General features: G+C 36.3%; 2 long non-coding RNA genes across 2 annotated transcripts; both read left to right on the top strand.

The window, feature by feature from the left end:
- The first annotated feature begins 2,655 nt into the window (after positions 1–2,655).
- On the top strand, positions 2,656–13,586 carry LOC148043395 (uncharacterized). The gene is made up of 3 exons (XR_015698225.1): positions 2,656–2,762; positions 12,037–12,120; positions 12,948–13,586. It is a non-coding gene; the product is annotated as an uncharacterized LOC148043395 (long non-coding RNA).
- Positions 13,587–14,276: 690 nt separating this feature from the next.
- Positions 14,277–18,408, top strand: LOC148043394 (uncharacterized). The gene is made up of 3 exons (XR_015698224.1): positions 14,277–14,407; positions 16,802–16,822; positions 17,275–18,408. It is a non-coding gene; the product is annotated as an uncharacterized LOC148043394 (long non-coding RNA).
- Positions 18,409–24,001: the final 5,593 nt, after the last annotated feature.

Genomic DNA, 24,001 nt, shown 5'->3' with positions numbered 1-24,001 from the left:
CAGGGACAGGACAGAGAAAGGGAAGAAAAGGCAGGGAGGAGACGAGCAGACCCAGCTCTGTTTGGGGCGCCGGCTTGCAGGCAAGCGAGTCCCCCAGCGCAGGGTGGGGAAAGGCTTTGCTGAAAGATCCGAAGCGCAGAGAATCAGGAAGTGCCACCCAGGTGCAGCTGCATAGTAAATCGCACCAATTCACTAAATTGCCTTTCCAGTTGTGAGGCAGAGCTGTGAAAGAGTGAGAGAAATAAGCTATTATGGATTTGGAGATAGTGAGAGAACCATGGACTGGAGAACAATCAATAAGTCTGAGATCACATTAAGGGTGACTTCTTCCTTGAAATAATTATCAGAATGCAGAAACTCATCTACTTGGAGCATATAGTACAAGTAGATCATTATATAGTTTATTTATTTATTTACATTTATTGGGCATTTGGCTCCAGTTCTCTCTCTCCCTCCCCCCCCCCTCTCTCTCTCACACACACACACAGAGACGATTAGGGAATTAGAAGACATGGTTGAAATCAGTAAGAAGGATGAATGGAATCAAAGAGATTACAGAAACTGTAAGAACTAGAAACTATGTCTGAAAATAGTTGAAGATTTGATTGTGTGCTGCCCAAACATTGAATTTTGTCTTGCAAACCATACAACTGTGATAAAATAAATTAAGATAATCAGCAGGAATAACTTTAACTTTATTGGAATTTGTATGCCGCCCACTCCCTAGGGACTCTGGGCTCACAACAAGTAAAAGCATTTAAAAATTAACTAAGAGGGCACCTAACTAGATTCACAGCACCAAGGCATAACAATTAGGTAAAATTACCATTCACATGTTACATTGTATTTTGAAATATGTTTGGGTCCGGCAAATTTACTCCCAAGAAAGTATGTACATAATTCCATTATATTCCCATTTTCAAACTTATTAGCCATGTGTTTCTACAAAAATATCTGTAATCAGGCTGATACTAACTTTTCTTGCTCTTTTATATATGAGCTGTCCATTTTCTACTTTTAAAATCCACAGGAGTGCAGTCTTGGCTAATAGGTTATTTATTACAATTGTACCGAGTTACAATTGTGTGGTAGAGACTAGTTAGCTTTATTTTATAGCTTTGATTTTCTACAGAAACAAAATGCAGGTGCTATTATTATTATCACTGTTAACAGATAATCACACAAATATGATTTGTGTTTTAAGAATGCTGCATTGAATGCCTGGGTTATTTCTTTCTTTCTTTCTTTTAACTATGTTGGGCTTTCAGTGCCCATATTAAGAATGTCAGTCAGTTACCATGCCAAGCCAACAATCACAAACACGGAAACTTTGCTTCAAGAATAGGGGCAAAGTACTATAACAAGGCCTGGGAATCTAAACAGCAATTTTTCATAATTCCAGTTCTCTTGTGATCATCTCGGTTAGCATTTCGCTTTCAAGAAAAGGCTTTATTTTAGACACCCCAACTCCATGCTTCTTCAAGAAAAAAGCAAATGTATCATTTTAGAAATGTCGAATTCTCTTTCAGTATCCTCGTGCTACTACAAACCTCTTGTTCTGTGAAGATGTTACTATTTAGGGAGGGAATTCTAATTTCCATGGGTAATTATATTCCATTTAGGGAATATATATTCCCCAATATATATTTGGGGAATATGTATTCCATTTGGAGAGCAGACCAAATGTAAAATAGAATACAAGGATCTGAATATGCATTTCTTTAAGCAAATTAATTTATCCTTATTATCACAACATCTTCCTTGTTACAAAACCCTTATTTTCATTGTTACTTGCAGTTATTGGAAACAAGTTATCCATCATTGTTACAGCAATTACTAATAAAGTATTTATCTATCATATTAATGTCTTAATACATGTTATATATTTTTATTTAAGGGAATGGTTCCTCTGAATCTTTGCAGGATACTTATCCCATTATAGGAATTAATTAGCTTCCACCAACAGGTAGCATTTTCAGGAGGGCTTAGGAAAAAAAAAAGACAGAATTTGAAATACTTATACAGGATCGCAGGCATGTGACAGAGAGATCGAACAAATAAAAAAAATGGATGATAAATTGGTTGCAAATACAATAAAGAGATAAACTGTGGAATATATCTTGCAATTTACAATTTACACTAATACTAAAGAAAAAACTGGTATAAAATAGATGGATCTAGTAATAAGGACTGGAAATACCATGAGGCAGGCAGAAGAATCTTTTTGAATATTGTGCCTTGGACATCTAAAAACGATAGATAGATAGATAGATAGATAGATAGATAGATAGATAGATAGATAGATAGACAGACAGACAGACAGACAGACAGACAGACAGACATTCAAATAACTAAATAACGGAGACATTATCATTCAGTTCAGAGATTTAAAAAAAATTATGCACTAACTGTAGAACTTTTGAAACATTTTTGTCCACTTACTCCTATTATATCCTTGTATTGAATGTTTTTCTATTTTTCTTTCTTTCCTTTCTTATTTTCACTCTGTGTTCTTTTTTCTTTCTTTTTTGTAGGTAGCATTTCCTTGCAAGTAATTATATTTTGGAGTAATTGTATTAATTTGTATTATATTTACCCACCTGATATTATTAGAAGAATAACTATATTATCTCCTTGGAAAACCATTTAGGTTGTTCTCCAATTTGAGCATAATTACTGAATTAACTCATCCTGCCAACATGAGATTCATGCAGTTCAGGGCCAAAGACTGTTATTCTCTTGCTCTATCAAAATTGGAAAAGGTAAGAAAGCTTCATTGCATTATAATAAATATATGTAATTTATTGATTCTCAAATGTAGTTATCTTTTTTAATTTGCTCTGGAAACTGTTAATTCAAAATGTTCTATGCTTAATCATTAAAACTATTGATATAATTGTGAAATATCTATAGAATATAATTCAAGGGAGTGCTGGATCAAGTAGTAAAATTACAGTATCCAAGAATTAGTCTGTAACAATTTATTTGCCAAAGATGAAATTATAAGAAAACAATCGCTTAATCTTGTCATAGTGTTATGTGTGCAGGATTCTCTACTAGGTCTAGTAAAAGAGGACATTCCTCTATCCTAGTGCTCCTTGACCTCTCAGCGGCCTTTGATACCATCGACCATGGTATCCTTCTGCGATGGCTGGAAGAGGTGGGAGTGGGAGGCACCGTTTTATGGTGGTTCTCCTCCTACCTCTCCGACAGGTCGTAGTCGGTGTTGGTTGGAGGGCAGAGGTCGACTCCTAGGCCCCTTAATTATGGGGTGCCGCAGGGGTCGGTCCTGTCCCCCCTCCTATTTAATATCTACATGAAGCCGCTGGGTGAGATCATTCGCTGGCAGGGGATTAAATACCATCAGTATGCAGACGATACACAATTGTATTTGTCCGCCCCGTGCCAACTCAGCAGAGCGGTGGAAGTGATGTGCCAGTGCCTGGAAGCTGTTAGGGTCTGGATGGGAGTGAACAAGCTTGCACTCAATCCTGACAAGACTGAGTGGCTGTGGATGCTGTCTCCTAAGGACAGCCCAGCTAGTCCGTCCCTTAACCTGGGAGGAGAAAATCTGTTCCCCTCAGAGAGGGTCCGCAACTTGGGGGTCGTCCTGGATCCGCAGCTGACGTTGGAACATCATCTGTCAGCTGTGATCAGGGGGGGCCTTTGCCCAGGTTCTCATGGTGCACCAGTTGCGGCCCTATTTGGACCGGGAGGCACTTCAGACAGTCACTCACGCCCTCGTCATCTCAAGACTGGATTACTGTAATGCTCTCTACATGGGGCTGCCCCTGAAAAGTGTTCGGAGACTACAATTAGTCCAGAATGCAGCTGCGCGAGCGATACTGGGTGTACCTAGGTACACCCACATTACACCTATCCTGGTGTAATGGGGGAGGGGATTCACTTGAACTTTAATTGAAATGAAGCAACCAGAAAAGTTAGAATTTGACTTTGGGCATATGAATCCTCACATTTTTCTGCTGAATTTCCACTACCTGTTCTCCCGAACTGGTCAGAACCTGCTGAATACCACCTCTGTATAAATCTAGTCTAGCCAGGAAACCATTATAATACATAATTATGTTTATTGAGTCAAAAGTTTAGTGATGTAATCATTGTAACTAAGAGTAGGACATAGAGTTAATAGAAACCATATACTACTATAATGTTAAGGTTAAATACCAGTGAATTACATATATACTTCAAAAATGGAGCTGTACAATTAATCCAATATGAATATAGAAATAACAGAAAGAGATAAATGTGGAACACTTAGATATACTGAATATAAATGAGATTCTTGTTTCAGTCTTTTTTAACAACTTTAAACCCACTGAGGTAGCTGTATTAAATTGTTGCGAAATATACAAAAGCATCTTCTTAGTAATGAAATGAAATCATTTAAAATCCAAGCACTGATTTGCTAGGAAAATGTATACTAACCAAAAAAGCACTTTTGGAAAATCAAAGTATACAGATTTAATAATTGTCCATCCATACAAGTTGATCTGTTTCATTTAAAAGATAGTGCAAAGCATTAGTAAGAACAAAACAAGAATAGATTGTCATATCGAACCTGATGTTTGAGAAAGATACCTTTAAATAGCCTCAAACAGAACTCTGTGCTGCTCCTGAGATAATGTTGGATGTGTTGCCTAAATGGATTCTTCTAATCATGTTTGCTAAAGTTCACAAAATGATTTCCCAAATGAAAATGGCAAATCTTCAGACGGGGAAGATATTATAGCATCTGAGCTGAATAAAAGAAATGATGGCTATTCAGGCTCCGTTTTAGATATAAATGAATAAAACAGCATGTCTTCTTGAAAAGATGATACTACCTGTTATTTTATCCATTCATAAGGATGGAACCATGACTAGCCCTTCCAATTATCCATCGATCAGTTTAAGTACAATTTGTACACTTATGCTGGGAATATTATTTGCAGATATTTATGGTAAATTTGAAAACATTTTAGAAGATGAGTAGGCTGACTTCAGAGAAGGGAAATCAACTATTAATGTACACTGTATATTATACCAGGTGGTTGGAAATATGGCCAAATTCAGTCATAAATTTCATGGGCACTTTATTTACTGCACTCAGTCTTTGACACAAATTCTAAAAATAGATTTTGATATAAATTCTGGCCTTTTACAATTAATACATCTGCTGCTCCTAAATGTTTATAAAAACACACAGGTTCAAATAACAATTATTTAAAGCAGCTGATTAGGTCTACTCCAACTTCGAAAAGGATTAAATAGGATTTGATTCAAAACAGTTTTGATTTAAAGATAGGATTGGATCCTCGATAAGGTCATCTGTGATTTTTCATGAACTGTCAATGGTCTAATAGCCCATAATAGCAATACTGTGAGTGATTAAATCAGTCAGTTTCTTCCTGGAGTAAAAGTGGGGAAATTTGTCTGAAATGAGAAATGAAAGTGTATTTTGCATAATTTCACATTTGTCAGTTAGTGTGAGTCCCAAAGCAAAAGCATTTTCCTTATTTGTTCCACTGAAATGTGTTAAAATTTCTTATGTTAATCAGGTTGTTCCATAAATGTATTTACCATTCTTGTCTTATCCTTTCAAGTTTAAACACATAGAAAACATAACTCCAATTGTTTAGTTACGTTTAAGAGATTACCCATCCATTACCATTGAAATTATTTATTCCTTTAAAGTTCTCAGGTTGGAAGATATTTTGAGCTATACTTAGCTGTTTAAGTACTTTCCTATCAGTGTACAAGCTTATGTATTATTGGATTTCTATAGGCTGTGGGCCGAAGTGATAGCACCTCTCTTTGAAAATTGTAAACCACATGCTATCTGGCTAAAAGAATGCATTGATTGATAGCTATGGACAAAAGATGGAATGCAATGGCCTTTCTTAAAGCAGTCTTTTACTTTTCAAGGATACTCATGACTACAATCCAGGAATTTTATCTCTAGATAAAGTTTATATTCCAAAGCTGCTTATTATTTCCGTGCAGGGTTTCGAGGTTTTTTACCACACAGAAATCCAAGCCAAAATGTAATAACACTCTATTCAGTTCCTCATGTTTGTGAAGAGGGCAGAAGATTTTGAAAACCACCATCCAGAAAAGAAAATATGTTTGCCTTCACGGTTTCACTGCAGTGTATTGAGACATGCATGGCTCCTGGCAGAAATACTTAAGACACCCACAGTGGAAAATTCAAGTTAGTAATTTCTTATTCTGATAGATCTGTTCCTTATGTCTTGAGAGGCAGAATATACGTGGGTTGTGTGTTTCCATAAATATGTGCAATTTGGCTCACCTCTCATAATATGTCATATTGAATACTTCCTATGACTCATTCCAACATATTGCTAGAAATGCATATGCATAAAGAATGTAATTATTGTTGAAGGGTGACCCTTCCTTCCTTCCTTCCTTCCTTCCTTCCTTCCTTCCTTCCTTCCTCCTTTCCTTCCTTCCTTCTTTCCTCCCTCCCTCCCTCTGTTTTTTTCCAACAGACTGCTAAGAGGGGGACTGATTTTGGCCCATGTCTGAACTGATTGCTTGTGAAAGGTATTTCAATTAAGTTGAGGGCAGCAGATGGCCCATTCCTAACCTAAAAATGGGAATGCTTGCAGAAAGCTACTAAGCACAGTCTAATTCTACTTACCCATAAACCGAAAAATTAGTTCAGTTTTTCTTGCTCGGGGCTGTGTTTATTGATGTATTTTAATTCACCCCACCTTTTCCAGCTAGCAATCACTGGTAGAACTGCAGTTCATTAAGCTTCCCAGAATTCCCTTGTACACAATGAAATGCAGTTAAATATTTGACAGGAAATTGCTTTGTGTGATATGATGCGTAGCTGACTGTTAATTCCTGAGGTAGATTTTTGCAGCACAAAGGCACTCCAAAATGCAACTGTTGCCTTCAGCAAAAGTGTATAACCAAACATGGAAAATTGACTCGGTGCCTTAATGGGCTTCTGAAGCAAGAATTCCCTAAGTCAGAAAGAGAACTCCATCTGCTACTACAGCTATAAACGGCCCTTGTTTTTCTCTTTGGAAATAGCTAAGCAATCACAGTTGGCAACTGATCAAGCAAGAGCCTTTTGTTCAGCAGAAAAATGTGAGGATTCATATGCCCAAAGTCAAATTCTAACTTTTCTGGTTGCTTCATTTCAATTAAAGTTCAAATGAATCCCCTCCCCCATTGTTCAAGGCATGATTAGGAAGATGAATACATTGCAGGAAAAATAGGGATTTTATTTTTAATTTTTTACTGAAAAGAGGAACTGACTATTATCCTATACAGCAGAGGTGTCCAACCTTGGCAATTTTAAGACTTATGGATTTCAACTCCCAAAATCCCCCAGCCTTGGTTAAAGTTCACAAGTCTTAAAGTTGGCCATCTCATTATACAGGTTGGGTATCCCTAATATACAGAATTAAAGTTTTCCAATTGTGTTCAGTACAGAGGTGGTATTCAGCAGTTCCGGAGAACCGGTAGCGGAAAGTTTGAGTAGTTCCGAGAACCAGTAAATGCCACCTGTGACTGGCCCTGCCCCCATCTATTCACAGCTGTTTGGGAGGAAATGGGGATTTTGCAGTAACCTTCCCCTGGAGTTGGGTGGGAATGGAGATTTTACAGTATCCTTCCCCTGCCACGCCCACCAAGCCACGCCCATAGAACCGGTAGTAAAAAAAAAAATGAATCCCACCATTGGTTCAGTAGGATTAAAACAGTTAAGGCCTATTTCACGACAGTGAGTACATTATTTCATTACAATACAATTGATGATGAGCTTCTGATTATGTGAAATAACTTCAGTGAAGTAAAGAGAAATTCAACATTTCCCTGTACTTTCAGCTCTGTAATGCTTCAAGAAACTTATTCAGGGATCATAAAGCAAATGTGATGAACAAATAAGTATGAATCAACCATAATTTTTTGGAATTTTTAAAAAAAATGTTTATAATGCATTCAGTTTAGGATACAAAGTCATTTCCATAAATATGAGGATTTAGTTGATTGTTTTAAATAATTTCTGTGCCAACCCATTCATAAGACTCTGGATGGCTTCCATATGTAAAACAATCATAAACAAGCTGTTAAAAGAGCCATTATTTTTTTTAAAGAGTAAACTCAGACAGTAAGGCAGATGTAATGAAATTTTATGAACCTGGAATGGGAATAGCTATTTGCAAAATACTGCTGAACCCTAATGGTTGTATATTCTTTCTATAACTGGGAAGTGAGGGGGAACATTTCCACCCTGTCAAGGGGGCTGTTAACAAGATGATTTTTTTTTAAAAAAAGCTTTAGTGTACTCACAGGTAAATGTGAATGAAAATATGAATATCCAGTTTCCAAGATAGATATTTTCCTTTCAATACATCTGACTAATTAGCTCTTTGCATTATTGGTTACGAGCAGTTGGTATGGGCTTGACAGCAACAGCAGTCCAAACAAATTAATATGTTATACATTATTTTTGTATGAACTGATAAAAACTCACTCTTCTGCTGAATCTTTTTTTTTAATAGTCTTAATCCACTACATTTTAGAGATAGAACTCACAGATTAAAGCATTAAAACTCCCCCAATTTTCTTCATTCTTTTTAAGTATGTATTTTGAGAATTAAGCACTTTTAAGGAATGGGAGGTTCTTTTTCTTAATCTAGTAGCAAATAGACACTCTTTGCCCTTTACTGGAGATTTGGATGATGTATAGTTCTATCTTGTCATAACCATGGTGGTATCATTATGTATGACAACAGGAAGAGAACATTTTGTTCATATCACATACCAGGGACAAGACTGCATCTTAAATTATAACACAAGACTGGAAATAAGAATTAAGAAAAGGAAATCTAATCCTGTAACATTTTCCTGACTTGTACCAACTTTGTGCAGCTGAGTGTTGGAGGGAGGGAGAGAGGGAGGGAGGGAGGGAGGGAGGGAGGAAGGACCCTTTTGTCAAATCTATAAAATGATCCCTAAAATTGTCAATGAGACAATAAAGTAATGAAATACGAGTATTTTGGGGGCTACAGTATTATTACATTTGTTGAGGGGGTGGTGGTGTTTTCAACAAAGGTTAAAATAAATTTGGTAATAGTTAAAGATATTCCAGCGCACATTTTACTGCTTACAAATAAACTGCAAAAATGATAGCCAATTGATGAAGTTAGCTAAAATGCAATTACCATAGTATTTACTGGACCACAATTGTAAAATGAAAACTTAAGGTCCAGTTAAGGTTCATTCCTATGATTTCAGGAATGTGACTATTTCAGGGTTTTATAGTTTGGTATTCATATCTTTTTCTCTTATCAGAGACATGCAGGCAGATGGACAGAAGCCAATTCTTAGAAAGGAAATTCTGGTCTCTCCAAATTCCACCAGTTTGTTAAAAGAAATCTAGCACATAAGTGATTTTTTCCACCCCGGAAGCCCGATTTCAGAACAAAAGAAGTGCCATTGGTTTGTTATTGTGAGAGGCTGAGTATTTTTAGGGTATTTTCAGATGTATTTCCATACTTTTCCCCAGTATTCCTTTAAATGGAAAAAACATTGCACCAACTCCAGACATAGTGCAGATAATCTTTGATTAAAAGATTAAAAGAAAACAAAGAAGAATAAGCAGGCATGAACATAAAAATAAGAAGAACCATGTCCATATTTTACCAAAGCTGTTTTGCCTCTCCTTTTTCTCCTTTTTTTACCTTTGTAAGGTCCTCCTGCTCTTTGAGTAATGTAGATAGGATAAAATGAAACTAATTATGGAGTACTGCAGACTTTATTTTGAAAACCACAAATGAAAAATAATAGAGGGCAACCCAATATTTTCTTTAAAAGAAAATACTGTGTAAAAGGATCCTAATATTTGCAATTAAAACTGAATTAATGTTTAGAACAAATGAAGCATACATTAAATAGTATTTTCTGTGAAGTTCATTGCTTGGCATTTGGTTCCAACTCATTGATTCAATTCCATGTATTATCATATTCTAAAAAGCTTGTATGATTAATAACTGCAATGAAAAAGATTAAAAAAAGAAGTACAACTAAAATGTAGGAAGGTATATAGACTTATGCAAATATTTAATCTTTCAACATGTACATGACACTTGTTTTTATTTAAATGTGAGTGACATTAAATTTCTTTAGCTGTCTAGAAAGAGAATAAATGCCCATTTGGAATATGTGGTCATAAATCTTGATACTTGCATGAAAACCGCACATGCTATATAACTAATCATCTACTCAGAATTTATATTTTATGAATGTATGAAAACTTTATTTCTGGTTTGATCTGTTATAAATTTATATGAAGTGTGGTAGTCTAATTTGTTAATCCAAGTAGTCTCTGACCATAGTCTTCAATCTTCAACTGTAATTAACAGGCAGGTTCCCACTTTGTTCCCACAAACATGAAAGATGATTAGGGGACTGGAGGCTAAAACATATGAAGAACGGTTGCAGTTTAATTGGGTATGTCTATAGTTTAATGAAAAGAAGGACTAGGGGTGATATGATTGCAATGTTCCCATATCTCAGGGGTTGCCACACAGAAGAGGGAGTGAAGCTATTCTCCAAAGCAGGACAAGAAGCAATAAGTGGAAACTAATCAAGGAGAGAAGCACTTCATTTCATTTCATTTATTGAATTTCTAGGCCGCCCAATCCCGAAGGACTCCAGTCAGCTTACAGAAATGAAAAATTATTTAAAAAAAGAATTAAACCAATGAGACACAACAAAGTTAAGAAAAAGCACAACATACACCCAATCAGAGAGGGGCCGGACTTCAATCAAGAGGTCAACGGCCCCAGGCCTGCCGGAAAAGCCAGGTTTTAATAGCTTTGCAGAGAGTAGGTAGGGCCCTCATTCCATAGGGCCGGAGTAGGTAGGGCTCATTCCATAGGGCCGGAGCGGCAACAGAGAAGGCCCTACTCCTAGGTGTCGCCAGCCGGCATTGTCCCGCTGAAGGCACCTGGAGAAGGCCCATCCTGCGATCTTATTGGTCTAAGGGAGGTATGTGGCAGAAGACGGTCTCGCAGGTATCCAGGTACTAGGCCATGTAGGGCTTTAAAGGTGATAACCAGCACCTTGAATCGTGCTTGGAGACCAATGGGAAGCCAGTGCAGCTCGCGGAGGATAGGTGTAGTATGGGTGTACCTTGGTACATCCAATATCGCTCGCGCAGCTACATTCTGGACTAATTGTAGTCTCTGAACACTTTTCAGGGGCAGCCCCAAGTAGAGCGCATTACAGTGATCCAGTCTTGAGATGACGAGGGCGTGAGTGACTGTCTGAAGTGCCTCCCGGTTCAAATAGGGCCGCAACTGGTGCACCAGGCGAACCGGGGCAAAGGCCCCCCTGGCCACAGCCGACAGGTGATGTTCCAAAGTCAGCTGCGGATCCAGGAGGACCCCCAAGTTGCAGACCCTCTCTGAGGGGAGCAAATTTTCTCCTCCCAGGCTTAAGGACGGACTAGATGGACTGTCCTTAGGGAGCAGCATCCACAGCCATTCGGTCTTGTCAGGATTGAGCGCGAGTTTGTTCGCTCCCATCCAGACCCTAACAGCTTCCAGGCACTGGCACATCACTTCCACCGCTACGCTGAGTTCTAAGCAACTTAGAACTAAGGAGAAATTTCCTGACAGAACAATTAATCAGTGGAACAACTTGCCTCCAGAAGTTTAGCTCCAATTCCCTCTCTCTTAGCTTAGACTACACTGTATGAATTAAAGGATTAACTGTTCTATTTAGTCCAGTGTACTCACCAGCCATTAGAAACGTGGAAAAGAAGTAAAAAAAATTGCCAAGGTTGAAGAAAGAAGTCGTTTTATGGATATAGCACATCTATAGCTTTCAAAGGACAAGCATAGTACACTATCAGTCATATAGCCAAGTTTCTCTGTATCAAATGAACATCTGCCTCCCACAAAAATAGCAGTTTTGTATGTACACTTTCTTTCTGTGAATATTAATGACTTAAGCCATGTTTTAAGCATTTCTTATATTATTTTAAATCTTTAGTCATTCGTTAAGGATTACATGATCTCTATCGCCAGACTTCTGCTGGGACCAGATACTACACCAGGATCTGGATTTCTCTGATCTGTAAGTTAACACTTTTAAACTATTCAATTAAATTCTGCAGCCGATTCTGCTCTTCTTCCTCCGCAGAGGGTAGTTGGGTATTGTCTCTCTCTCTCTATTGGCAGAAAACGTGTTCAAAAGGACTACTTGCAAAGCACTTATACATTTGTTATTGGGGAGACAAGTTCTTTCTAAAGCAGGGGTGTCAAACCCACAACAACACATCATCACGTGATGTATTGCAACTTTTTTCTCCTTCACTAAAATGGGTGGGAGTGGCCAGCATGTGATGCACCAGGCTGCGAGTTTGACACCCCTGTTATAAAGTGATGAGAGGGAAAGAAGCTGAGGTAACACACATGGGAGGTAGAGGTAGAGGTGTATGAACAAAGGAAAAGAACTGCATTTGCAGAGACAGACCGAGGCAACTTTCAAAGCAGCCGCATCAACCCATTTTTTTTTCTGAAGGATTTGATGGCCTTAGTAGATAGGCCATTTGACAATGAATTAAAATGTACTGCAGTTGCTTCATTTAAATTTAAATAGTACCCACAACGATACAAAGCACAAAGTTTGCAATGATTCTTTTTATCACAAGCTGCACTTTTCCTTCTCTACTTTGTTTGCCTTGTGATATACGGTATATGTAATAACTGAACACTTCTGGAACCTGGACCTGGATTGACATCATATATTATGCTCAGGAAGGACTGAAGGACTCTAGAGTACAATAAATAATGCTTGGCTTTGTAAGATTTGTTGCTGACTGTAATATTTTGGGTGATGACGTTTGAATGAATACATAAATCAGTGATTTGAGCTGTGCCGTTTCTGTTCTCATTGTTTAGATGAAAATCACAGAAGATGATTTGTGGATCAGAACTTATGCCAGACTTTATCAGAAGCTTTGTTCTTCGACTGGAGATATTCCTATAGGGATCTACAGGACCGAATCACAAAAACTGGTGACATCTGAGGTTTGGACATTTTCATTGTCATACAGACATTTGTAAAGAATGTGACCCATGAAATATTTGTAATGATTTGTGTGGGAATAATCTTATTTATCAATATTTCACTTACTTTTTACTCATACTGACTGTTATTTCGTTATGGGATTATATTTATCCCTTATAGAATGCTTCTGTTTCATGATACACATAAAATATGAAGGAGCATCATATGTCTTAAAATATTTGTTGACATACTATGGATATGCTTCACGCAGCATTGAATTTAACCTGTGACATCTATCCATTATGAGTTTGGGGATCATGCACATATTCTACACTAATAGTTTCCAAATTGTTCTGCCAAGGTGCAAGATATAAATTGGTTTAGGTCGAAGCCCTCTGTTCCCAAAACAATGTGTTTACATGATTCTCTGGCTTTTCTTCCTTTCTGGTAAATTCTGCTAGAAGGAAGCCTGACTCTCTATTGGGAATCACTCGGCTCACATTCAGTTACTGAAAAACACATATGATTCTATTTACAGATTCTACAAGAATATCTGAGTATATTAAAAAAAGAGGTCAAAGCTGGACTTTTTCCCCTTTGTCCTCATAAGCATAGTTATCCCTACAAATTGCCATGTGCAAGTAAAACTCTTTCCATGAAAATTCAAAGAGCACATCTGAAGAAGCCTATACGTTACATCCAGAGCGCACTTCCATGAAACGTCTATGGAGATTTTCAATCATACAGGTTATGATTGCCCCAAAGGTGCTTTTTCAAGAGACAACTGGAACTTCTTATTTTTCTTTAAAGACGTTTTGCTTCTCATCCAGGAAACTTTGTCAGCTGAAGAGCTTCCTGATGAGAAATGAAACCTCTTCAAAGAAAAACAAGAAAGTCCAGTTGCTTCTTGAAAAACACCTTTTGGGCTTCCATGAAATGTTGTTCTTTCCAAATGAGAAAAAATTATACCAAAAGCCTTCACATTTTGTATAACGTCAACCCAAAATTTTTGAACCTTTTAAAGTTCTCTTCCAAAACCTGTGCCATTTCTCAGATCCTCAGAAACAATATTTAGGTGAAAAAATAACAGTGTTTTAATGATTAAATAACTAATAATCATTGGGGAGGGGAAAGGGCTTAATATGAGAAATCAACTGATTTGTTGTTATTGAATTATATACCACCATAAAAATAAAATAAAAATATGCTTATTTAATTTAATCATAGCAACTATAAAGCTCTTGTTTCTATCGCCGTCTACTTCAAGATATAGCAACCACGATATTGTAAGAAATATAAATTGAAATGAAAATTCAAGACAGCAAGAAGGATGGAGTGGATCCATAATTATGTAAGTTTCTTTGGAGGACAATTTTCAGTCTGATACTAGCCTTAAATATTCATGCATAACTGTTCCATTTCACTTCAGTACCTAAAGAAATGGAGCGTGCCTTGATTGGGCAAACCGTAATGGCTTTAAAACTATGATATAGAAGATGTTTTGGTTAAGTAGCCCAACCTATCTGCAGAATTTTGTAATTTTCCCTATGATTGCTTGAACTGGTATTTAGTATTAAATGAATAATATTGAATTGCATATGGTGAGGTACGTTTTCTTGAATTAAAGCACTTAATTGTGTATTAAGTGCATAATCCTACTGTTCTGTCCTTGCCTCTTCTTGAGGAAGAATGACTCATTTTGGCAAGGCCATCCAGTTGGCTTTGTGATAAGGCAGGACTTGAATTCATGGTCTCCCTGTTTGTAGTCTAGTGCCTTAACGTTACACCAAACCGGTCTCATTCTGACTTAATAGTCCACAAGATTTGATAATGGGGATATATATGTATTTTTATGTATTTGTCATAATGTGTATGTCATCATTTTGTAAAAACTCTTGTTAGCTCAAATACATATTTAGTCCATGTGTTGCAACCATCCATTAATATATGTCTGTGTAAATGTTTCACTCATTTGGATGAGGACTATGCAGACATGCGTACTGATGCTAGCATTGCCCCTATATTCTTATCCATATATTCTTGATATTCCTGTGCTAAGAAGGAATACTCAGTAGGAATGAATACTAATTCAACTCTAGTAAGGGTTCTTTTCTTTTCTTTTTTATTTTTTTTAGTATCTCAGTTTTGTTTAACTTGTTTTGTTTTGTTTTAATGGTAGACCTTTTTTTTAATGAAAGGGAATCCCAGAGTTGGAAGGATGCATGAATCCCACCAAACCCATTTCCTCTCCAGTACAACAATTCAGATTAAAGCATGTTAGGCAGATGACTGTCTAGTCTCCCCTCAAACTGATGCAATGAAGGGAAGTCCATTAGTCCCTGGCCAACTGGTCCCATTATTGAATTGCTTGTAACATAAGGAGGTTTTCCCCAAAACCAGTAGATTCCTTCAGAAGAATCTACTGTGCTGTGCTATAACTTAAATTTACTCTTCTGTGCCTGGTACTTTGGGACAATGGATAATACAGTCTGATCTTCTGTAGGCAAGAGCTCCCTTCTTGTGTCCAGTCCTAATTCATAATCCCAGAAAACTATCTATCTATCTATCTATCTATCTATCTATCTATCTATCTATCTATCTATCCATCCATCCATCCATCCATCCATCCATCCATCCATCCATCCATCCATCCATCCATCCATCCATCCATCCATCCATCCATCCATATGAAGCTTGGCAGTCATGTCCGGGATGTCTGTCAAAATCTCTTCCATGTAATATATTTTATTATATTATGAAGGAGCATTGAATCGTATGGAACTCCATCTGCAATCTAAAACATTCTAGCTGGGAAGAATTTTATTATCTCAACTATGTAGCATAGTATTTAATTTGAATCTGTTATTTATGTGTGGAATTGGCATTATTTGCCTGAGTTACCATTTTAAATTACTTGCAAATGCATAAATTGTACGACTGGTATGGATTGCAGCACTGAAATGTGGAAACATAGAATAATCTCATCTATATATTAAGCACAGAAATAATTATTCTTCTATTAGAATACAGTTCAGCTGTTATAGAAGTTAATTCAGGGATGTTTTCTCAAGTGCTTAAGGAAATTTTGAAGTAATTGTATTTTTAATTGTCCATTCAAATATTTACTGAGGCAAAAGCCTTAGTCTATAATATGAAGGGTTCACTGTTTTAATGAATTCACTTCCCTCTTTGTTAAGATTTAATGTAAAACAAACTTGCACAAGTTCTTTGATGTTAAAATTGGTATAAACATTTATTAGTAAAAAGCCCCATTAAATTTATTATATTCTTAATCGTGTTTAAAATAAATTTCAATAGGAATTTAATCTTTTACTACTTTCCATATCATATGTATAATTTTGTTTCTATTTGGAGCAGTGTTTCTTACTTTAAGATATTTGGATTTCAATTCCAAGAATTTCCCAGCTACCAAGACTGGCTAGAGAATTCTGGGAGTTGAAGTCCACACTTATTAAAATGGCCAAGGTTGAGAAACACTGATTTAAAATCATATTATAGCTGGTAAAAAACAGAGGAAAGACAATTAAGAAATTTGGTTAATCGGGTTATTTATCCTATACTCATACCTAAAGATTTGTCATGTCATACTGTGCAAAGATTTAATTCTTTATTTCCTTGTACAACCATAATATCATGAAATTGTCTACGTGTTTTCTTTGTTTGGAAACTGTTGTTTGAATGGTGTTTTGTTTTCTTTCCTCCTTCTGACTTCCATTTTTGTCAGTCTCGAGAAATTTCTTCACAAGTAAGTATCTGTCATGTGTTACTGTATCCCCTGTGTTAGCCTAAGAAGAAAAACCTTTAACAGATGAAGACAGATATGTGTCTTCCCAATTGCTAAGAATGTAAAATGGTGTGGAAAACAATTGCCTTTAAGTGTTTATTAAAATTTGTACAGGAAGGAGGAATTTGGAAGGTTTTGTAGGACACATTGAGAACACTAAGTTATTTTGAAAAGAAAAACGTTGATTTGTGAATGCAATAGGTAAAGGTTCCCCCCGCATATGGGGTGCTAGTCGTTTTTGGGGCGGTGCCCATCTCCGTTTCTAAGCTGAAGACCAGCACTGTCCAAAGATGTTTCTGTGGTCATGTGGCCGCCATGACTAAACAGAGAAGGCGCACGGAGAGCTATTACCTTCCCACCAAAGTGGTCCCTATTTTTCTACTTACATTTTTTACATGCTTTCAAACTACTAGGTTGGCAGAAGCTGGAACAAGTAGTGGGAGCTCACTCCGTTATGCGGCGCTAGGGATTCGAACTGCTGATCTTCTGATCGACAAGCTCAGCATTTTAGCCACTGGACCACCGCGTCCCAGTGAATGCAATACCAATAGCTAAATGAAGGACTACTAAAGATGTTTGAAGAGTATTCTCTCTCTGAAGATATAGGTGTTTTGGGATGATTATCCAATCTATTCTTTTGATGGTAGATCATTTGGAATGTCAAAACAAAAAATAAGTTTATATATCTCCAGATTTCTGGAGTAAAGATGATGACAGTTTCTCTGGGAGAAAAGGCATGGATTCCCAAAGCAATCCATATTATTATTTTTTTGGTTTAGTGTAAACCAACAGTTTTAGTCTTGAATACAAATTCCATTTGTATTTCCATACATGAAGAGTAGTTAGTATGAAGACTCACTAGCCTACAATCTTATTGAACAAGAGGCAGAAATCTAATAAGCAAAAGGTAAAAACGGGGATCATGTTTTGAGGCTTTAGTGATAATGTCTGTTGTGGAATTGTAGGAGTTACTTCGGATGGCCAGTGATATGCCGGACAATATCTTGGTTTTAAATGAAGCCATGTGAATGGTATCATCTTTCTGTACAGATCTTAATAGAATCAGGCTGCGCAGAAACATGGTCAGCCCTCAGCCTGTTTAAAGATGCCATCCAAAGTTTCTAGTGTGAGTTGGGATGTTTATATAATTTTTACTTCTGTAACTTTAGTTAATATGTAAGCTTATTTCCGTTATATTATTAATTAATAGAAAAGCTTATACACATAAGACAGAAGAATAAGTTAGGAGCAAGGCTGAGAGATGTTTTAACTTATTATCCACATTAAATGTACAGGTTGTGTTATCTATATTATTTGAAAAAACTGCTGCCAGTTTGTGTACAAATCAAATGATGCCAAAATTGCTCAACTAAATTATTCATGCATGTGGTGATTGTTTACTGCATTTGACGGTGTTTTAAATGACTGTTGTATTCATTGTAAGGAAGCAGCTATGATTCCAGCCACATGCATTGATAATTTCTATAGTTCTCTATTTTTCGTTTGTCAGCTGTGTGAATGAATAAAAGCCATTTTCTTACGTAGAATATTCCTTCTGATCTGTGATGATTTCTACACAATTCTTTCTCTGCAGTTGTCAGCTGAAGCCAAAGGGCTTACATCAATGTGTGTATTTATAGAAAGAGACTGAAAAGATTATGTTTTAAATCAGTGGACGTTTTCTTAGCTTCCTTGGAAAATATGACTGTTGCCTTTATCACAAAATGCTTTGGATATTACCTGCTCTTTCAGAAGTGGTTTATCTGAAAATGGAATAATGAAACTGCACAGATGTTGGATTGCTGGGCAAAGCATTAGAAATATGGTGAATGGATACTGAGGAGGAGGGGGACTCAAAATGTCAAGATGGTGATTACAGCCATATCATTGTCAGAACTTTATTGACACTGTGAACACAGTAGAAAAATAAAATTACCCATTTCAGGGTAGGTGAATAAAACTTTCCAGAACAGTTATGTAATGACTACAAGCATGAGTAAATATAGGAGGAGTGTCTCTTGAGCACGTTCTGCATAAGTATGGCATTGTAAAAATTCTGAATGTGTGTATATTCTCTGCACATCACTAAGAGAGATATTTTAAGACAAAAATGTCCTGGCCATATTTCAATAGAAGAGTCATTATTCAGAGAGCAAAGTAGATATCATTTACTTCCTGCTCGTCCATATCTTTACCTTCTGACTTAAGGTAAAGAAAACAGTGTCTATCTTTTCTAGCAAATAAAATTATATGAGTTCTTCCAGTGCAGCCTTAGAGCATCCTCAGTAGGTACTAGCTGAGAAAACATTGTAATTGTGAAGCACGGAGGCATGTGATCCTCACGCATACAACTTACCAGCTCTTGGCATTGCCCGCTAACTTGTCCTCAGTGTCTCTTTGTGAAAAAGGGATGTTGTGTATACACAAATCGGTCAGTTTATGGAATAAAATAGTGATCCATTTTTAATAAATGGTGAACTTGCCACTAGGAATTTTCGTTAAGTATCCAACATGGTTCTGTCAACTACTACTGCAGTTGTTTATATTCTCAAGGTTACACTTGCGAACTTGCTGTTTTGTGTTAAATAGCTCAGAAAAGCACAAGAAAGTATAAGTGGGATGGCCATAGTGTTTACATTAAATTTAGTTTTTGTTAAAACTCCATCTATTTTTTTGTACTGGCTCCCACCTGTTTTCTTGTATGCAGGTTTCGCATATCACACAGAAAAAGAGTGTAGCCCCCCAGCCTGAAAACCATCTGCATTTTCAGCATAGCAAGGTGCACGATACAGAACATGCAATATTCTTGATTCATAGCACCAGAAAATGAAACAGGTGGCTAAAAAATAAAGTGAATGTTAAATATTTTGGCAATGCCATCTTTTTTTTAAAAAAAGAAGAATGTTACAAGGTGTTCCTAGTATCTTTTTTTAGTGAATGTCATAAAAGGTCATCTCCCTAAATGCATGCTGTCTCTGCTTACCCTTTTCTAACAAATATCTAGGAGTTGGCTTAATGCAGAGAAGGCGGCTTATGAACTTCCAAATTTGGAATTTACAGTAAAAATGGTAAATAATTAGATATCCTCAGAAATCTTTGGACTTCAGCTCTCATCATTATTATTATTTTTTTTGTCAAGATGCATGCTGTTTGGGACCGATGGAACTTGAAGTTCTTGAGAAACTGAGTTGTCTACTATTAGGTAGTGTAAATAAAGTGAGATTTTTCTGATATATATTCCTGGCTTCCTCAGATAGGTCTGAAAGAACCTGAGTAGTTGAGCAGTTTTTTTTCTCAAAAAAACAATCAAGATAGGGGCCAAAGAAATAGGCACAAATAGGCTGTTCCAAAGGACTGATACAGCCACTGAACAGCAGTATTTTTTACTACATTCCCTGCAGTTACAGTGCATAGATAGATTTTCAGAAGCTCTATTCAGTGTGCCAAGTCTCAAGGATTGCCTTGGAATGGACTGGGGCATTACCTTCTATGGAGATTTTGATTTCATTTCTTCTCAAGCACAATTCTTCCTTCCTTTAGCTAACCCATGAACTAATGAACTGAAGAAGCTTCTTGGATGAGAAGCAAAACGTCTTCAAGAAAAAACAAAGAAAGTCCAGTTGCCTCTTGAAAAAGCACCTTTGAAATTTCATTTATATACTTTATTTAATTTGTGCAAGGAGATTCATTTCCCATTTCTATATTAAAAGGGTTCTAGGAGAGGAAGAGATTTCTTGTTTTACAATGCCAAACAGTTAGAGCACAACATTTTTCCAGTTTGTGATCATGTAAGAACCAAAATACTTCAAAATTTAAGCTTCTTTGTTTTCTCGACAGCAAAGCAAATGATGAGAAATATCTGTTAAGTTGTTTGACTATGTAAGGCCCCTGTTATGTATATTACAGTGATGTATTCAGATCAGGACAATCCAGATAATGTTATAAATAATTAAAAAAAAACATTTTGATGATAGTAGATTTTTTTTCTTTTTTTAAAGTCTAATATCTAGTTTTAGAATTGAAGTTGTCCAGTCTGTCAGAAAATCAGCATTCCAGAAAATGTAATGGAATAAAGTGTTGTGATTCAGGTCCCATACAACATTATTTACTTCTTCTCTTTGATAGCAAAACTAAAATAAACAATGAAGGTGAAGAAAATGAATTATGCAATATATAAATATAAATATATAAATATATAAATATATTTGGGCATACCGGGGGTTGTAAAAAAAATCTAATAGATACCTTTCACCCTGGCTTCGCTGATAACGGATAAGAGCCTGTGGCCTAATGGCTAAGATGTCTGCCTAGTATGTAATGTAGCCCAGGTTCAAATCCCAGTAAGGGTATGGCTAGCTGATGAGAGCTAAATAGCTTGAAATAGATCTATACTAGTCTCCCTTTATTTATTTATCAGCACAAATACAACAAAAATGTAACAAAAAGGCAACAGTAAAAATATTGGGTTTCTGCCTGGATGGTCTCTTGTGACGAGCCAAAGGACAGAGAATGGAAGTAGTGATCTTCCTCCCATATTTGGCCATACCGGGGGTTGTAAAAAAAATCTTACATATACATATACATACACACACACACACACACACACACACACACACACACACACACACACACGTAGTGGTGCAGTGGTTATAATGCGGTACTGCAGGCTACTTCTGCCAGCAGTTTGGCAGTTTGAATCTCACCAGCTAAAGGTTGACTCAGCTTTCCATCCTTCCATCCTTCCGAGGTTGGTGAAATGAGGACCCAGGGTGTTGCTGATTCTGTAAAAACTTCTTAGAGAGGGCTGTGAGCAGTGTTTAAGTCTAAGTACTATTGCTATTTGATTTTCTCTTAAACAAATGAAAATGAATAGATTTCTTCAGTTCCATCCCATAAATTGTTCTGTTTTTAATAGAAAAATGCAGAGTTTATACTGTATATATATATATCAAATATAGCTGCCAAGTCCAGAAATGAAATCTTCTGAATAATTACTTATTTCTTTTCCTGCATTCTAAGTTATTCCATTACTGATAGGAAGAGAACAAAACAGAACAATGCTTTGTAGACAACAGATTTTCTAGACAATAAATACAAGAATATAATGAAAATATAACTGTACAACTTTACACAGCTATATATTTCCAGAATTAGACAGATTAAGAATTCATTATGTTGGAACAACAACAACAAAAGCTTTGAGGATTTTCAGAAGTTTTGAAACAGACAGAATTGTTATCTGATTCCTCTTCAAAGCAATTATACTTTGAATAACCCGCAGGCATTTAAAGTATTATTTTAAATTATGTAATTATATGTGTCAAAGTGACCTCTGCAAATGATTTACAGATTTGGCTTAAAGGGAAAAGAAATCTTTTATAAAATGGGAACGAGCTAAAATAAATTTCTGAAGCATTAAAATATTGCGATGAAATGGTTTAGAATAAAAGTCAATCTTTTACTGAAGCAAAACATTTTAATTGCATACTCCAGGAGTGTGTTTGTGTGTTTGTGTGTGTGTTACTTTGAATTAGCAGCACCATTAAACACTAGTGCCTGGTGCTTCCTTCTGCATCTGTGGTGCCATTTAATTCTCAGTCTAGAAGCAAAAGAATCATAAATTGGACGTTAAAGCAAATGATTCATAAACGTGGCTGTCCTGGGCCATTTCAAAAGTTATAAATGTCACTCACACTAGGAGACAAACAAATGAATAAATAAATAATGCTGGTAACAAAAGACAATGGCACAGAGGCTGAATGTGAAAGTCTTCAATATGTAGGAGGCTTCTGCTTTTGCTAGTCAGCAAGATCAAGATCTGATCACATTTGCATTTGTTTTTTGGCTTGACAGTTAGTGCGAGATGTCATTCATTTCACATTCATATCCTGTCTCTGTGTTCTTCAACCTTTTCAGGTTATTGAATGTAAAGAAAGCTTATTTGGGCCATTTCCTAATCCTTCAGGTATTTAGCTTCATGTGTTTGTTTATGATAGCCTTGATAGCTGATAAATGACCTTGTCTAAGATTTTGTGACTGTTTATTTATTTCTCCCCTAGAGCAGGTAAAGTTTAGAATGGGATTTCTGCTTATTATTATAAAGCATTTCCTTATTTGCTTTATACTTTATCTTCTCTTTTTATTGGCTAATATTAGGGGGAGTTTCTCAAAGCATCACAAAATCAACCAACTGGGTTAAGGTGATTATGATACCATGCCTATGTGGAATTTCTAGAACTTCCGAAAGAGAGGATATAATAAGTCACCTTTTGGGATCTATTGGACTCTCACTAAAATCTTATATAAATGAAAATGGGCTTACAATCTAAATTGTCTCTTCTTCTCAGCTCTTCAAGTCAGGTCTGATCCTACCCTGTCCTGCATTTCTTCTTAATATTGTCCCAATTTTCTGTTCTCTTTCTTTACATAATGGTTTCTGAATATTTGCTTTAAGGCCATCTTGCTGGCTTTTTATACTTCCCGAGCTGTATTTGTCTCATCTTGCCTTTCACTTGCCAACTTTGTGCAGTCCTGAACAATACAAAAGCCTTTGTTACAAATAACGTGTTTAAATGGCATGGTAGAACTTAATCCTCTTTATGAAATCTCGTCAAGCATCACGCCTTCCTTAAAGCTCCCATTTCTTTTCACTGTAAAAGGCTCCATGGCTTAATGAATATCTAAATCTCTTTGAGGATTACACTCATGTGGAACTCTATTAAAAAAAAAAGAGAGAGAGAGAGAGAAAGAGAGGAGGAGACAAAATGGAAATTAAAATACTATTTTAAAAAAGTTACTGGGATATATAAATCCCCTCCCTAAATCTAAGCACCACAAGTTTATTCCAGTTCCATAGTATTGATGAGATTTTAGCATGGTTGGTAACACTGCTGTATTTTTTTAAGCTCATTTTGAAAAATGAAAAAAAATTAAGAAGAAACTTTCTTTTAAGTTTATTTCTGTCACTTCAAATTGTAGGGAAAAGAAAAGAGAAGAAACAAACATTCTTACTTACAGCTCATCTGTCTTAGTGAAGTGAAAGGAATTTATAATCTTCTCCCTTCCCCTGTTCTAAACCATAGACAAGAGAAACAAGAACCATTCATTCATTCATTCATTCATTCAGTCATTCATTCAGTC

Source organism: Thamnophis sirtalis, unplaced genomic scaffold (assembly GCF_051295495.1).
Source record: "Thamnophis sirtalis isolate CommonGarterSnake01/CBP01778 unplaced genomic scaffold, rThaSir2_p1.2 scaffold_12, whole genome shotgun sequence".
Lineage (NCBI taxonomy): Eukaryota > Metazoa > Chordata > Lepidosauria > Squamata > Natricidae > Thamnophis > Thamnophis sirtalis.
This window is presented reverse-complemented; position numbering and strand designations above follow the sequence as displayed.